Source organism: Aotus nancymaae, unplaced genomic scaffold (assembly GCF_030222135.1).
Source record: "Aotus nancymaae isolate 86718 unplaced genomic scaffold, 86718_ANA_hifiasm-v0.15.2.pri h1tg000028l, whole genome shotgun sequence".
NCBI classification, from domain to species: domain Eukaryota; kingdom Metazoa; phylum Chordata; class Mammalia; order Primates; family Aotidae; genus Aotus; species Aotus nancymaae.
The window spans coordinates 2637637-2653898 of record NW_026988441.1 but is presented as its reverse complement, the minus strand read 5'-3'; the positions used below and the strand labels follow the sequence as shown (position 1 = coordinate 2653898).

General features: G+C 48.0%; 1 non-coding gene across 1 annotated transcript; it reads right to left on the bottom strand.

The window, feature by feature from the left end:
• Nucleotides 1–13860: 13860 nt before the first annotated feature.
• LOC135276839 (U6 spliceosomal RNA) lies at nt 13861–13964 on the bottom strand. Its single transcript, XR_010344397.1, has one exon. It is a non-coding gene; the product is annotated as a U6 spliceosomal RNA (small nuclear RNA).
• Between the last annotated feature and the right edge of the window lie 2298 nt (nt 13965–16262).

Genomic DNA, 16262 nt, shown 5'->3' with positions numbered 1-16262 from the left:
CTTCCGTTAAAACAGGGAGAGGATAGGTTAAGATGGCTGCCTCCAGGTAGAGCAGTTTCCAGGGGTTGGAACTGAGAGCCGCAGGACCAGGCGCGAGGAGGGAGGTGGGAGGCGTGGCACCCTCGTACAAGGGTGGGGTCTGCAGGATCCCAGGACCAGGCAGAGGACGGGGGCTGCGGCGCTGCGCTCCAGGTGCCAAGGGCGAAGCAGGGAGGCGCCCAGGGCGGGGATGCAGTTCGCGGGTGAGAACTTTTAAAAGCGCGGGCGGGAGGAGGGATCAGGAAAGCTACTGAGCAGGAAAACTCCGCGACAGGTGTGTGCAGAGCCCTACAGCGGAAAGGCCGGAGACGGGAACAGCCTCAGACTGACTTTCAACCCGAAAGGAAGCGACACCGGACTCTCACGGAGACGTCTCAATTTACTCTGGGTAGAGGGAGAGGGGCGAAAATTTCCATGTCTTTGGGGATCCCACGTCCCCGGAACAGAAGCGCCGGGGGGCTGCGAACCGCAGACTTAACACAGACAGAAACTCACGCACCGTTACGAGACCTGCCCTCCACGAGATCCGCTTCCGGGTCTGAGTGAATCTGAGCGCGCGCAGGACCAAAGCCAGGCCTGGGCGGGACCTGCGAGTGGGCGGGGCCTCAGCGAGGCAGGGGCGGGGCATAAAGGACTCCGGGCCTGGCGTGGAGGAAAAGAGGCCTGGGCTGGGCAGAGTCTCTGGGGTCGTGGAGCAGGTAGAGCCTGAGCTTCCCTCCGCCCTTGCTCCCAGTCTCAATTTTCCGGGTTTTGGGGGCGAAACCTGCCAGGGAGGCTCGACCAGCTCAGCAGGCTGGGAACTGCGACCTCCCTGAGGATTCAGCCTGGGGCGGTAATTGGATCCGGGAAAGTGCCTTGCTACTAAAATTAATTTTAGAAATGGAATTCCAGGCCGGGTGCGGTGGCTCACGCCTGTAATCCCAGCACTTTGGGAGGTGGAAGCGGGCAGATCACGAGGTCAAGAGATCGAGACCATCCTGGCTAACACGGTGAACCCCTATCTCTACTAAAAATACAAAATTAGATGGGTGTGGTGGCACGTGCCTGTAGTCCCAGCTACTTGGGAGGCAGAGGCAGGAGAATCGCTTGACCCTGGGAGGCAGAGGTTGCAGTGAGCCGAGATGGCGCCATTGCACTCCAGCCTGGGCGACAGAGCGAGACTCCGTCTCAAAAAAAAGAAAAAGAAATTTAATTTCACAGCTTCAAAGTTGTCTAGGACAGGAATGCAAACTAGAATGTGAATTACAAAGCCCTGCCTGGTGGAATATGCAATTTCATGCTGACGGCCCACAGAACAGAATAGACATCCTCTCCCTTTCTTTCCGTATTGACTCGGAAGGGAGAGTCCACCCTGTGCTCAGCTTCAGCGACTTCCCTAGGGCGACCGCCTAGGATCCTGGATGGAAGACTCAGAGCAAGGAGGAGTGAGGTCACCACCTGCTGCTTAAACACAGCAGCGAAGCGGGCGCCTGAGGTCCCAGCTACTCAGGAAGCAGGTGCAGGATGGTGGCTAAGCCCTGGTGTCCAGGCCAGTCTGGGTGACAAAGACTCCTTCCAGCAGGATGGCCTCACTGTCTCAGTGGAAAAAAAAAAGAAAAGAAAGAAAAAGCACTGACTTTTTAACAGGGTATATAAATTGCCCGGTTGTTCCCTATGAGGACTAAGCTCTGACTTTTAAAATCTAGCCCAAATTCCTATCTATGGGGTGTGGGGAGTCATGCCCTACAAACCAAATTCTCACCAGATGGGTTTTATTTGACCCTGTATATCGCATCTTACTTTCCAATCTGACTGTGACATAACAAAGAAAATCAAACGGTTTTACCCCAAAAGCAGTTTTCTTGCCGTACCTTGAAATTGCCCTGCCAAGTCTCTTGTGGGGAAAATCCACATTTTATATCCCCATTCCTCCCCTCTTTTTTATTCCTTCCTTCCCAGATCCAAAAAATAATCAACTGAGAGCCAGCACCCTTTTAAGGTCTGAAGAGAAACATTTCACAACCTGCTGTCTTTCTGAAGCCATACACAATAAAACTTGCTGTCCACAATCCTTTACTGGATTGGCCGTGAGAAACAGAGCTCCTGAACACCGAATGGGAAAGGAAGGGGTTTACTATTACAGCCGAGAGCTGAGGAATAATCTGTCCAAATTCAGCTCGTCTAACAAAGGAAGGTTCTGCCTTTATATAGGCTTAACTTTAGATATTACACGTGGAAGAATCTTAGGTTTATAGCTTCAGGAACCATGTATGAAAGGGTTCGGGTTTACAGTTTCAGGACTCACATGTGAAAAGGTTTCGGGTTTGATCTTGTTTTAAGTAAAAACAGTGTCTTCCAGAGAGTTTCCCCAAGACCAAGCCTGCCACCTACAGGAAGGAGATTCAGGAGGCGCCAGCTGGCCTGTTCTCGCTCTTCTATTGAGATGCGCTGTGGATGACAGAGCGGGGAGGGAATCCCAGATGCCTGGGTCTCCTTCCTCACTTTAACCTGAATATTCCTTTCAATTATTCCTAGATCTTCAGATAAACTCAACCAATTATCAACCAGAAGTGTTTACATTCACCTATAGCCTGGAACCTCTCCTCTCCTTTGATTTGTCCCGCCTTTCTGAACCAAACCAATGTATTTCTTTCTTTTTTTTTTTTTTTTTGAGACAGAGTTTCACTCTTGTTACCCAGGCTGGAGTGCAATGGCGCAGTCTCGGCTCACCGCAACCTCTGCCTCCTGGGTTCAGGCAATTCTCCTGCCTCAGCCTCCTGAGTAGCTGGGATTACAGGCACGCGCCACCATGCCCAGCTAATTTTTTGTATTTTTAGTAGAGACGGGGTTTCACCATGTTGACCAGGATGGTCTGGATCTCTTGACCTTGTGATCCACCCGCCTCGGCCTCCCAAAGTGCTGGGATTACAGGCTTGAGCCACCGCGCCTGGCAACCAATGTATTTCTTAAATGTATTTGATTGATGTCTCATGCCTCACTAAATATATAAAACCAAGCTGTACCCCGACCACCTTGGGCATATATTCTCAGGACCTCCTGAGGGATGTGTCACAGTCCATGGTCACTCATATTTGGCTCAGAATAATCTCTTCAAATGCCGGAGTTAAGGTACCAGCAGGGGCCCGCCGAAGCCCCAAGGAGTTCGAGCTTCTCTGTGTGCAACTGTTAAATCCTCCTGAGCCCCAGACCTCCGACTGCTTGACAGTCTTTGATTTATTCTGAGTTCATAGAGGAATGCCTAGAGCAGACATGGTACAGAGCATGAATTAAGGAATAAGCAGCTTATCATAGGAGGAATGCCTAGAGCAGACACAGTGCAGAGCATGAATTAAGGAAAAAACAGTTATACCAGGACAAGAACCCATGGCCCAGGCAGCAGTGTTCAGTATCATAAAGATACCCGCTGTATGGCAGGCTTGGGGCAAGAGCCACTCCTCCTGATAAAGGAGTTGTAGGACCTTGCTCCAGTTCTTGTGGAAGGCTGCCCTCAGACTGGCAACCCACCTTGGTGACTGTGAACTTTATCAGCTCTTGCTACTGTGCTGCTTGAAGAGCATCTTCCCATAGAACTCATTGGAAGCTGACAGCAGGTGGCGGTACACCCTGACAACTCTGTCACTGCTGTGTGACTTAAAGCATCCTCCTATAACTCTTCTTAGAAGTAGTTTGCCCATAGATGCAGGTATTGCACACTGCACCCTCTTCACTGGGCACGGCCCACCTCCATGCCTCAGTGACCTAATGGGAATGGACCCCTGGCTGCGCACTGTCCGCCTCCCAACCTAGGTGAGTGACTAATGGGGGTGGACCCCATTTTTATTGCTCACGACCCTATCGCTATCCTTAAAGATGACTTCACTCACTGCCCTGCCCTCTAACCTATACACAATAAATACTGAGGCTTCTGGACATTCGAGGCCTCGCCTGACTCTGCTCATAGGTGGCATGACCCCTCAAGCCCACCTGCGATTTCCTTGTACTTCTGTGTCCTGTCTCTTTATTTCTTGGATCCTGCGCCTCAGCACAGCATAAGAGACACCCGACGACCCTGTGGGGCCCTCAGCCCTAGAGAAAGTTTACTGAAAACTACCAGTTTGCCGGGTGTAGTGGCTCACTCTTGTAATCCCAGCACTTTGGGAGGCTAAGGCAGATGGATCACCTGAGGTTGGACGTTCGAGCCCAGCCTAACCAATATGAAGAAACCCCATCTCTACTAAAAATACAGAATTAGCCGGGTATGATGGCACATGCCTGTAATCCCAGCTACTTGGGAGACTGAGGCAGGAGAATGGCTTGAACCCGGGAGGGCAAGATTGCTGTGAGCCCAGATCACACCATTGCATTCCAGCCTGGGCGACCAGAGGGAAACTCCGTCTCAAAAAAAAAAAAAGAAAAGAAAAAGAAAGAAAAGAAAGCTACCAGTTACACAGTAGGGCGTCCTCAGAAAGCAGGGGGAATGCCTCCTGTTTCAAGTTTTTCCTGTATGGGGGCCTACGTAAAAGCTAAGCTATCTCTACCTGCTGGTGGGCTGACAGTGTGGCAAAACTCAGTACTTTGTTTATGTAAAACTATCCTCGGTATTTTAGTGTGCAAGTACTTGAAAGCATGACTGTAATTATCTTCAAAGCATATGCTGTCATGAGATATTGGATCATGTGGACATTCTATTTCTGTAGGACTTTGTCCTTGGAGATATCATTAAGCTGTTTTCCTGAACCATTAACATCTGACCATGAGCCGTGCGTGAGCAGTAAAGAATACATCTTCCTAGTTTTAAAGGACTTGAAAATTTGTCATCTCGGCTGTCCTAGGTTCCTAGTTCCCTAATGGTTTTTCCACTCACGCGCCAGACAGTCATAAGCACAATTACGGAAGACAACGCTCCAGTAATGCATCAAAGACAGACTGAGCATCTACTCCAATAACTTAACAGTAAGCAAGGCTACGGGAAATATTAGGAAGTACTATGCATCTATACAATTGATAATCCATTACTGCAGTTTTAAATTGGCTAAAATTACATAGAATGGGTGTTTACTGTTAGAAATATGTTTAAAAATGTGATCTAATATAAACACACAAAGTTTGAGAAGAGCATTTCCTCTATGTTCAATATATATGAAGGAGTCCAGATTTATGAACTTATTTTATGCTTTCCATTAGATCTAGTTTGTTTTCTATCTTGATTTCTTCCGTGTTCATGAGCTTATGAATCAAAAGTATCTAACAGGGGGCCGGGCGCGGTGGCTCACGCATGTAATCCCAGCACTTTGGGAGGCCGAGGCGGGTAGATCACGAGGTCAAGAGATCGAGACCATCCTGGTCAACATGGTGAAATCCCATCTCTACTAAAAATACAAAAAATTAGCTGGGCATGGTGGCGCGTGCCTGTAATCCCAGCTACTCGGGAGGCTGAGGCAGGAGAATTGCCTGAACCCAGGAGGCGGAGGTTGCGGTGAGCCGAGATCGCGCCATTGCACTCCAGCCTGGGTAACAAGAGTGAAACTCCATCAAAGTATCTAATAGGTCTCAATTAATTTAGAAAGTTTACATTGCCAAGGTTAAGGATGTGCCTATGACAGAGCTTCATGAGGTCCTTACAATGGGTTCTGCAGCTGAGGACCAAAAGCAGCTGGGTTTTATACACTTTGGGGAGACATGAGACATAAATCAATAAATGTAAGATGTACATTGGTTTGGTCTTGAAAAGCAGACTAGGCCGGGTGCGGTGGCTCATGCCTGTAATATCAGCACTTACGGAGGCTGAGGCGGGCTCAGGATCACGAGGTTAGGAGTTCAAGGCCAGCCTGGCCAACATGGTGAAACCCCATCTCTACTAAAAATACAAAAATTAGCCAGGTGTGGTGGTTCGTGCCTGTAATCCCAGCTACTCGAGAGGCCGAGGCAGGAGAATGGCTTGAACCCTGGAGGCAGAGGTTGCAGTAAGCCAAAACCACGCCATTGCACTCTAGCCTGGGCAACAGAGCAAGACTCCCTCTCAAAAAAAAAAAAAGTAATATTGTTTCTCAGTCACACAGGCTGGAATGCAGTGGCATGATCACAGCTCGCTGCAGCCTCAACCTCCTGGGCCCCAGCGATCTTCCCACCTCAGCCTTCTGAGTAGCTGGAACCACAGGCACGCACCACCATGCCTGGACAAATTTTGTATTGTTTTGGAGAGACATGATTTCACCATGTTACCCAGGCTGGAGTGCAGTAACATGATCTTGGATCACTGCAACCTCCACCTCACAGTTTCAGGCAATTCTCCTGCCTGAGCCTCTCAAGTAGCTAGGATAATAGGTGTACACCACCACACCTGGCTAATTTTTCCATTTTTATTAGAGAGATGGTCTACCAGATCTGGCCTGGTCTTGAACTCCTGGCCTCAAGTGATCTACCTGCCATGGCCTCCCAAATTGCTGGGCTGTTTTTTCATTTATCAATAAATGTCTCGGAATTCCTTTGTTTTATTGGGAATTGAAATCCCAGCGTTTTGGGAGGCTGATGGGGGCGGATCACATGAGGTCAGGAGTTTGAGACCACCCTGGCCAACATGCTGAAACCCCATCTTTATAAAAATACAAAAATTAGCCAGGCATGGTGGTGGTTGCCTGTAATCTCAGCTACTTAGGAGGCTGAGGCAGGAGAATCGATTGAACCTGGGCGGCGAAGGTTGCAGTGAACCTAGATTGTGCCACTGCATTCCATCCTGGATGACAGGGCAAGACTCCGTGTCAAAAAGAAAAGAAAAGGAAGGCCGGGTGTCATGGCTAATGCCTGTAATCCCATCACTTCGGGAGGCTGAGGCAGGCGGATGACCTGAGGTTGGGAGTTTGAGACCAGCCTAACTAACATGGAGAAACCCTGTCTCTACTAAAAATACAAAATTAGTCAAGTGTGGTGGTGCATGCCTGTAATCCCAGCTACTTGGGAGGCTGAGGTAGGAGAATCATTTGAACCCGGGAGGCAGAAGTTGCAGTGAGCCGAGATCAAACCATTGTACTCCAGCCTGGGCGTCAAGAGCAAAACTCTGTCTCAAAAAGAAAAAAAAAAGGGAAAAGGGAAAAAGAAAAATGGGTGGGAATGTAAATTATTTTAACCATTGTGGAAGACACTATGGTGATTCCACAAAGATCTAGAACCAGAAGTACCATTTGACCCAGCAATCCCATTACTAGGTATATACTTAAAAGAATATAGGGCCGGGCGCGGTGGCTCACGCCTGTAATCCCAGCACTTTGGGAGGCCGAGGCGGGTGGATCACGAGGTCAAGAGATCGAGACCATCCTGGTCAACATGGTGAAACCCCGTCTCTACTAAAATACAAAAAATTAGCTGGGCATGGTGGCGTGTGCCTGTAATCCCAGCTACTCAGGAGGCTGAGGCAGGAGAATTGCCTGAACCCAGGAGGCGGAGGTTGCGGTGAGCCGAGACCGCGCCATTGCACTCCAGCCTGGGTAACAAGAGTGAAACTCCGTCTCAAAAAAAAAAAAAAAAAAAAAAAAAAATATATATATATATATATATATATAAATCATTGTATTATAAAGACACATGCACACCTATGTTTGTTACCACACTATTTACAATAGCAAAGTCATGAAACCAACCAAATGCTCATCAATAATAGACTGGATAGAGAAAATATGGTTCATATACACCATGAAATACTATACAGCCATAAAGAAGAATGAGATCATGTTTTTCAGGGACATGGATGAAGCTGGAAGTCGTCATCTTTAGCAAACTAACGCAGGAACAGAAAACCAAACACTGCACGTTCTCACTCATAAATGAGAACACATGGACACAGGGAGGGGAACATCACACACCAGAGCCTGTTAAGGGGTGGGGAGTTAGGGGAGGGAACTTACAGGATGGGTCGATAGGTGCAGCAAACCACCATGGCACATGTATACCTATGTGACAAACCTGCACATGTATCCCAGAACTTAATGTAAAATTTAAAAAAAGAAAAATTGTAAATTTTGAATTTTAACTTTGCTTCTGCTCTTCTTCTAATTCTGTTGAGACAAAGTTGTTTTATTGATCAGCTACTGTGTTACACGAAATCACCATATGTCAGAAAAAAACAGGAAAACCCAGTTTCCTTTTTCTATCTAAATTATCGGAAATAATAAAGGACAAGGGGTGTACATCATGGTCCTCCAGTGGTTCTGGGATCTTAGGAATATTATGAACTCATGGTTTTTGTAGAGGTTTGGTGTTATTCAATCCATTAAAAACTTTTTCAAAAACTCAAATTGTCCAACTTGAGGCCAGCAAGAGCCCCTCTGTAAACGCTTCTGTGGTTTTTTTTTGTTTTTTGTTTTTTGTTTTTGAGAGAGAATCTCGCTGTCACCCAGGCTTCACCCAGGAGTGCAGTGACAGGATCTAGGCTCACTGCAACCTCCGCCTACCGGATTCAAGAAATTCTCCCGTCTTAGCCTCCCAACAAGCTGGGACTAAAGATGCACGCCACCATGCCCGGCTAATTTTTATATTAATAGAGATGGGGTTTCACCATACTGGTCAGGATCGTCTCGAATTCCTGACCTCAGGTGATCCATCTACCGTGGCCTCTCTCAGTGCTGTGATTACAGGCATGAGCCATCATGCCCAGCCAAGGCTTCTGTTTTCTAAACTCGTTGGGAGCTTCTTTTTTTTTTTTTTTCCCTCCTTAGATGGAGTCTGGCTCTGTTGCCCAGGCTGGAGTGCAGGGGCGCCATCTTGGCTCACTACAACCTTCACCTCCTAGGTTCAAGTGATTCTCCTGCCTCAGCCTCCTGAGTAGCTGGGAAACAGGTGCCTGCCACCATACCCGGCTAATTTTTATATTTTTAGTAGAGACAGTGTTTTACCGTGTTGGCCAGGCTGGTCTCAAACTTCTGACCTCAGATGATCTGCCCACCTTGGCCTCACAAAGAGCTGGGATTATAGGCATGAGCTACCGCGCCAATAGAGCTTCCTCTCTTCTATAACAAATACACATTAGGTGCTTCTCCTTGCTGTTCTAAGTTCCCATTAGTCCATTCTCACACTGGTATAAAGAAATGTCTGGGGCTGGGCCTGGTGACTCACAGATGTAATCCCAGCACGTTGGCAGGCTGAGGTGGGTGGTTCACCTGAGGTCAGGAGTTCGAGACCAGCCTGGCCAACATAGTGAAACCCCGTATCTACTAAAAGTATAAAAAATTAGCTGGGTGTGGTGGCACATACCTGTAATCACAGCTACTTAGGAGGCTGAGGCAGGAGAATCAACTTGAACCTGGGAGGCAGAGGTTGCAGTGAGCCAAGATTATGCCACTGCATTTCAGCTTGGGTGACAGAGTGAGACTCCCTCTCAAACAAAAAACAAAACAAAACAAAAAACCAGAAGGGTTTGCAAAGATGCTCTTGCTGGCATCAATTTGGACAATTTGAGGTTTCAAAAAAGCACGCCCCGCTAATTTTTCTATTTTAGTAGAGGCTGGTCTACAGGTATGTGCCACCACACCTGGCCAATTTTGTGTGTGTGTGTCTTTAGTAGAGACAGTAGATACGGAGTTTCACCATGTTGACCAGGCTAGTCTCCCACTCCTGACCTCAAGATCCACCTGCCTCAGCCTCCCAAGGTGCTGGGATTACAGGCGTGAGTCGCCGTGCCCGACCAGTATTTTCAATTTTACATAGACTGGTTTCGTGATCTTTACTTTATCAGTATTTCTTGGCTTGTGCCATGGAACTGCCAGTTTTTCTCTCCCAGTATACAAAGAATTTCAACCATAATTTTCTTTGTCTTGATATAATTTCATCTTTAATTTTACCTATCAAATGTATTTATTTGTACCTACCTTTTAGACAGAACGTTATGATGGGAGGAACGAATGCATGTTTTTCAAAGGTACGTCGAGTAAACCCAACACTAATCATTAGAAGTAGTTACACCCCTATTGCCTTTAAGCACGTTTGCATAGGACTGAAAGCGTTGTCTTAAATCATCAGCTATTCTACTCTTGCAAAAACTGGAGGGTTTAAGATCTGGTAGGTCAGCATCCCTCACAGTGTTTTTTGTTGAGAAACAGGCCTGAGTGCAGTGGCATAATCTTGACTTGCTGCAACCTCTGCCTCTGGAGTAGCTGGGATTACAGGCATGAGCCACCACGCCTGGCCCTAATTTTTGTATTTTTAGTAGAGACGGGGTTTCCTCGTTTTGGCCAGGCTGGATACTGACATTGTGATCCGCCTGCCTCAGCCTCCCAAAGTGCAGGGATTACAGGCGTAAACCACTGTGCCCCGCCTAGTCTTATTTTTTTGAGGCTGAATGTAGTGGCTCATGCCTGTAATCCCAGTACTCTGGGAGGCCGAGTCGGGCAGATCACGTGAGGTCAGGAGTTTAGGACCAGTCTGGCCAACGTGGTGAAACCTTGTCTCTACTAAAAATATAAAAGTTAGCCGGGCATGGCAGCGGGCGCCTGTATTCCCAGCTACTCCGAAGGCTGAGGCAGGAGAACCAAGACCATGTCATTCCACTCCAGCCTAGATGACAGAGTGACACTCTGTCTCAAAAAAAAAAAAGAAAAGAAAGAAAACATGTATGACCAAATTTTAAAAACAAAACACGAGGTAAAGGATACTACGGGTGTATAATTCGTAGATATGTCAACCGGGCCTGGTGGCTCATGCCTGTAATCCCAGCACTTTGGGAGTCCGAGGCAGGTAGATCACTTGAGGTCAGGAGTTCGAGACCAGTCTGGCCAACATGGTGAGACCCCGTCTCTACTAAAAATACAAAAAAGTTAGTGGGGCATGGTGGCATGTACCTGTAATATCAGCTACTCAGGAGGCTGAGGCGAGAGAATCCCTTGAATCCAGGAGGCAGAGGTTGCAGTGAGCAGAGATTGTGCCACTGTACTCAGGCCTAGGTGACAGCACGAGACCTTGTACCCCCAGTCCCACCAAAAATAATACTAATTAGTAGATATATAGATGTTCATGAGTGAATGAAAATTAACGTGCATGTATCCCAAATTAATACATTTCACTTCATAATTTTGACCAGGAGAACATTAGTGACCTGATAATAAATTAATAAATTTGAATTCACACAAAATAGAACAAACGAATGAACAAACAAACAAAAGAAAAAAAGGAAGAAAGGGGAGGGGAGGGAAGGAAAGGGGAAGAAATTTCACTTCATAATTATCATCAGGAGAACATGAGTCACCCCACGGAAGGAAAGAAGCCATGTTAAAACATACTCTGAATGAAGGGAGCCCCTAAAACAGGCTTTGTGTGAGCAACATGGCTGTTTATTCACCTGGGTACAGGTGGGCTGAGTCTGAAAAGAGAGTCAGTGCAGGGTGGTGGGACAGGAGATGGTTTTATAGGTTTGGGGTAGGCAGCAGAAAGTTACAGAAGTTACAGTTCAGGGTGGTTTTTGCAAGCTGGGAGGGGGTCATAGGGTCTGCAGTCATGAGGTTGACCTATCAGTTGAGCAAGATCAGTTACAAAATCCAGTTGCCTTATCAGTTGAGGCAGGAATAAAGAACAATAGAAGAATGTCTCAAAGTTAATTAGGCACTGCATGGGTTGGTCATTCTTCCCTTTTGAGGTTTTCCAATTACTTCAGACTTTCTAGTTCCAGGAATTCATCTGGAGGTGTAAGTGCAGGTCACAGATGCTACCATGCAGTCCATGGTGTCGTCAGTCAGCCTAAAAGACCTTCCAGGCCATGTGTGGTATCTCACAGCTGAAATCCCAACACTTTGGGAGGCTGAGGTGGGAGGACTGCTTGAGCCCAGAAGGTTGAGGCTATAGTGAGCTGAGATTGAGCACTCTAGCTTGAGTGACAGAGCCAGACCTTGTCTCAAAGTCAGTAAACAGAATAGAGAAAAATGACTTTGTACATTTAGGCACAGAAAGGTTCTTAAAAACTTAGAACTTTAATGACATTTTTTTTTGCTTCTTTCTATCGACGTCATATTGAGTCTAAGTAGGAACATTTTCTGGTTGTGGTGTGGAGATTCATGGGAGAGGCAGCAAACAAGAGCCAGAGAACTGGATAGCACCAGGACTTAAGACTGACTGGAACCAGGTGAAATTTATTTGAAATTCAGATAGAAAGAAAAACAGCACAAACAACAATTTTCATATGGTGAACTAAATAATGTAATTCTAGAACTTCAAAACTGTGCCATATATATATATATATATATATATATATATATATATATATATGCATATGTATTTTTTTTTTTTTTTTTTTTTAAGAGACAGAATTTCATTCTTATTGCCCAGGCTGGAGTGCAATGGTGCAATCTCGGCTCATTGCAACCCCCGCTTTCTGGGTTCAAGCGATTTTCCTACCTCAGCCTCATGCTAAGCCACCTCGCCTGGCCAGAAAATATATATAATAATCTCTTATACTTATGGAAGAGTACAATAAAATGCAAGTGAGGGCTGGGTGTGGTGGCTCACGCCGGTAATCCCTGCACTTTCACAGGGCAAGGAAAGTGAATCACCTGAGGTCAGGAGTTCAAGACTAGCCTGGCCAACATGGTGAATTGCCGTCTCTACTAAAGTACAAAAAAATTAGCCGGGTGTGGTGGCAGGCACCTGTAATCCCAGTTATGGGAGGTTGAGGCAGGAGAATCACTTGAACCCAGGAGGCGGAGGTTGCAGTGAATGGAGATGGGGCCATTGCACTCCAGCCTGGACAAGAAACTCCATCCCACACACACAAAAAAGAGATGTATTTGCAAAATGCCTCAGGGGTCTAAAGCAAGGGTTGCGCTCCATTCAGAGGCAGCAAAAGCAGCACAGCCCCCACGTTCTGGCTCTGCTCTCCCCCTGAGGCCCTGTCACCAGGATCCAGGCAGTGGAGCACGAAGGAGCAAAAAGAAACACGCAGAGCAGGCCATACGGACCAGAGGTTGAGGTGAGGGTATGGCTGGAATGTCAAATGGCGGGCAGAGGGAGGGTTTCAGAAGCCCAGACTGAGGAGAGAGTCATATCAGAACAGTGATCTGGTGAAGCTTGTTTGCCACCTGCAGTCTTGGGGCCAGTGAGTCCCAGCAGAGGGACAGCCCACGTGAAGGCCTCGAGGCAGAAGCAACCACCGCCCCAGGAACAGGAAAGAGGCCTGCGTGGCTGGAACGGAGGGAGCCAGGAAGACACAGGCAGGAGATGAGGCCAGAGGGGTCCCGGCCTGAGTTTTGCAATTCTTATTCTCGTATGTACAATTTAGACAAAATTTAAATTTATCGCGAGAGAGAAATCAACACGTTGTCACAATTATCAGATACAATCCATCCACCACTCATCTGTATCCCCCTTTTGTCCTGACTGTTTCCTTCCCTGACTCTGTATCTCTCATTCTCACCTGAGTCTCTCTAGCTTTTTTGTTTCCCCTGGGTTTCTGCTCCTTCTTTTGTGCCTCTCTCCTGTGCTCTTTCTCCCCTTCTTCCTTCTAACCCTTCTCTTCCATATGTTCTGCTCTATGCTTGCAACTTCTTTCGCCTTACTCCTCCTTCTCCCCTATCTTTCTCTTTCTTTTTTTCTGACACAGAGTCTCAGTGTGTCGCTCAGGCTGAAGTGCAAATTGCATGATCTTGGCTCACTGCAACCTCCGCCTCCCCGGTTCAAGTGATTCTCCTTTCTCAGCCTCCCAAGTAGCTGGGACTACAGGCACGTGCCACCACTCCCGGCTAATTTTTTTGTATATATATTTTTTGTAATGAAAATCACAATTTCGTTATTGGGTGCCCGTTTTTGCTTAACCTCACTATTTCCTTAGTGCTAGGTTAGCAGATACTGAAACGATCTTCGCAGACTGAGCAAAATACGGAACGCTTCGGGAATTTGCGTGTCATCCTTGCACAGGGGCCATGCTAATCTTCTCTGTATCGTTCCAATTTTAGTGTATGTGCTGCCGAAACCACTTTGTACAATTTTTTGTGCCGAAGCGACCATAATTTTTTTGTATTTTTAGTAGAGATGGGGTTTCACTATGTTGGCCAGGCAGGTCTTGAACTCCTGATCTCGTGATCCGCCTGCCTCAGGCTCTCAAAGTGCTGGGATTACAGGCCTGAGTCACTGCAACCGGCCTTTCTCCCCTATCTTTCGATTGTCCCCTTCTGCTGCCCCTTGGCGCTCTATGTTAAATTCCCTCTTCCCTGTTATACTCCTGTCCCCACTCTCTGGCACCCCCCGATGCCCAGGCCTCCCCCTGCTCTCCTTGTCACCAGCTGTCCTCTCTCGCTGTCCCACCACCATGCTGCTCTGTCTGCAGCGGCTCCAAATCCCTCCTTTCCCTACTCTGTCTGAGGGGCCTCCCCTTTGCTGTCTCGCTCCTTATCTTGCTGTCCTTCATCTTTCTGGACATCGAGCTTTTCTCTACATTTCTTCTGTTGTTTCCCTGTTACTTTCTCAGTTCCTTCTCTCAATTCCTTCCGCAAATCCCTCACCCATTGTCTACCATGCCATGTGTTTACGGGTTTCCCTTATTCTTTCCTCTCGTTTTTCTGCTTCTCTCCCAGTCCTGTCTCTGTCTCCAGATCCCCTGGGTCCACACATTCACAGGAGGGTTTGGAGTAAGATGCCTGCATCCCGGAGGAGCACATTTTCCAGGGACTGGAGCTGGGCAGGCAAGAACATCGGATGTCACAGGACAGGCGGCGGGCACCTCCCCAACGCCGGCTCAGGGGAGGCGTGGGGAGCAGCAGGGCCCCGGCACGAGGAGCAGGGAGGTGGGGGCGACAGCGCCTTAGGAGAGGGGTGGGGTCTGCAGGATCCCAGGACCAGGCAGAGGACGCGGCCTCCCCGGGACCCGGGCTGCGGCGCTGCGCTCCAGGGGCTGACGAGGGCGAGGCTGGGGAACCGGACAGACCTGAATCCACCTCGTGGATGAGGGCTTTAGGTGGTGCGGGACGGGAGGAGGGGGTCAGTAAAAGGTTTTAAACGGGAACATGGAACGAAAAGACTTGTCTACGTGACCAGACGGCAGAGAGATCCGGCACGGATCCAGCCTCAGAATGGTTTCACCACAAAATCAGGCACGACCCCGGGTCTCACGGCGACGTGTGATTTCCTTGGGTGAGGGTATTTTCAGGGGTGTACGAACCTGCAGATCCCGGGTATGGAAGCACCAGAGGACTGCGAAGCGCAAGTTTAAGCTTAGCAGACCGTGGGAAACCCAGGCGCTGGGGCCCAGGGGTCACACCGCGCAATCTGCTTCCGGGTCTGAAGGAAGCTGCGCGCGCAGCGGTCGGCGGGCCCAGCAAGCTGCGGATTGGGAAGGGAAAAAAGGAAGCGGGGCCTGTGCTTTCCTCTTCTGGCTCCCAGGGCATTTCTATATTCCGGGTTAAGGAAGCGATATTAACCAGTGATGCTGAGGCAACTCAGCAGGATCTCCCTGGGGCGGGGAGCAAAGTCTGTGATTAGATCCAGTAAAATTCCTGCTATCGAAATTAAGTTTAACAATTTAAAAGCCCTAGAATCGTCTGTGAAGTGGATGCAAAATGGAAGGTGGAATGCAAACTCTGCATGCAGTGATAGTCCAGTTACATACTGACTGCCCACAGAACAAAATAGAAATCCCTCCTATTTTCTAGTCTCCATTAATGCCAGAGACTCAACTCTGTATTTACTTGCAGAATTTTTTTTTTTTTAAAGATGGAGTTTTGCTCTTGTTGCCCAGGCTGGAGTACAGCTCACTGTGACCTCGGCCTCCTCGGTTCAAGCGATTTCTCCTGCCTCAGCCTCCTGAGTAGCTGGGATTGCAGGTATGCGCCACCACGCATGGGTAATGTTTTTTGTATTTTTCGTATAGACCTACAGACCGGGATTTACCACGTTGGTCAGGCTGGTTGGTCTCGAACTCCTGACCTCAGGTGACCACACGCCTCGGCCTCCCAAAGTGCTGAGATTACAGGCATGAGCCACCGCGCCTGGTCCAGAAACTTTCATAGCGACAACACCTGGGGTGCAAGGCAAGGGAAGCTAAATCTATCACCATCCAGATTCATCTTGACTCTGACCAGAAGACGAAAGCGCACCGAAAACAGCAGGGTTTTGCAGCAAAGAGTTAAATAATTGCAGGGTTAGCCAAGTCGAACAGGTGGGAGAGGGGAAATTTAATTCTCAAATCCATCTCCCGAAAAGCTGGGAGACTAAGGGTTTTGAGGATGATTTGGAGCAAGCGGGTGGGGAATTGGTGTGGCTAATTGGTTGTGGAGGAA